Below are 1,171 nucleotides of genomic sequence, written 5' to 3'. Positions count from 1 at the left end.
ACCGATAGAATAAGTACTATGCTTACGAAGAGTAAGTTCTGGGGTCGATTATTTAGACTACAGGTGGTAGTCCAGCATGGCGGCACTCAAATGGCCTAAACAGGTAAAAGAAGAAAAAATATATGTGTGTGTGTAAATGTATATTATTATATGTATTTATTGGTGTCCAGTTTTGCTACAAGGCCAGTAGGTTTGGGGAGGTTCTACGTGGATTAAATCGATCCCATTACTCAACTAGCAATTTTTTATCGACAACCGAAAGGATGAAAGGCAAAGTCGACTTCGGCGGAATTTGAACACGAAACATAAAATAAACAAAACGCCGCTAACCCTTTTACCCGATGTGCTCACGATTCTGTCAGCTCACTGACTTGTTATAGGCATTTATTAATACTTATGAATATATTCATTCATACACACACACACACACACATATATATATATATATATATATATGCATGCACATACATATACACATATGTATACGCACGCAAGCACGCACACTCACACACACACACACACAAACACACACACACAAACACACACATATTTACATGTGTGTGTGTGTAGTCAGGTATTGTAGATATATACATTATATTGTGTACATTCTGTATGTTTAGTTTTCTGGTATGTTTTTCCTTACTTCCATGTTTCAAAACTGTATTTCCGTTTTTAAAAAAAATCAATATTATTAAAATGAAGTTTTCTATCCGCACACATACTTCCGGAATTGCCTTACTACATGGGATAGCGATTTATATATAGACATATCTAACGTTGCTTAGGTTTAATGTCTAAACTTGTTTTAGCCATAATTTTTACAACAATAAATATTAATTTAAAAGAAAAAAGAAACAGTTTAGTTGTCATTTGGTTTTTTTTTAGTATTATTTTTATAGTCGTATTTTAATAATTATTATTGATGTTTACGATGTTGATAAAATTATTATTTCATTGGCCCCTAGAGTTCAAATTAATCGTGTAGTTTCGTGGAAACATTTTATTTACTTTTGTGTTGTTACTTAAGTGATCTATCTATCTATCTATTTATCTATCTATCTATCTATCTATCTATATATCTATCTATATATATATATTCATATATATATATATATGTATATGTATATATATGTATATATATATGTATATGTATATATATATATATATATAT

Source organism: Octopus bimaculoides, chromosome 5 (assembly GCF_001194135.2).
Source record: "Octopus bimaculoides isolate UCB-OBI-ISO-001 chromosome 5, ASM119413v2, whole genome shotgun sequence".
Taxonomy (NCBI): Eukaryota; Metazoa; Mollusca; class Cephalopoda; order Octopoda; family Octopodidae; genus Octopus; species Octopus bimaculoides.
This window is presented reverse-complemented; position numbering follows the sequence as displayed.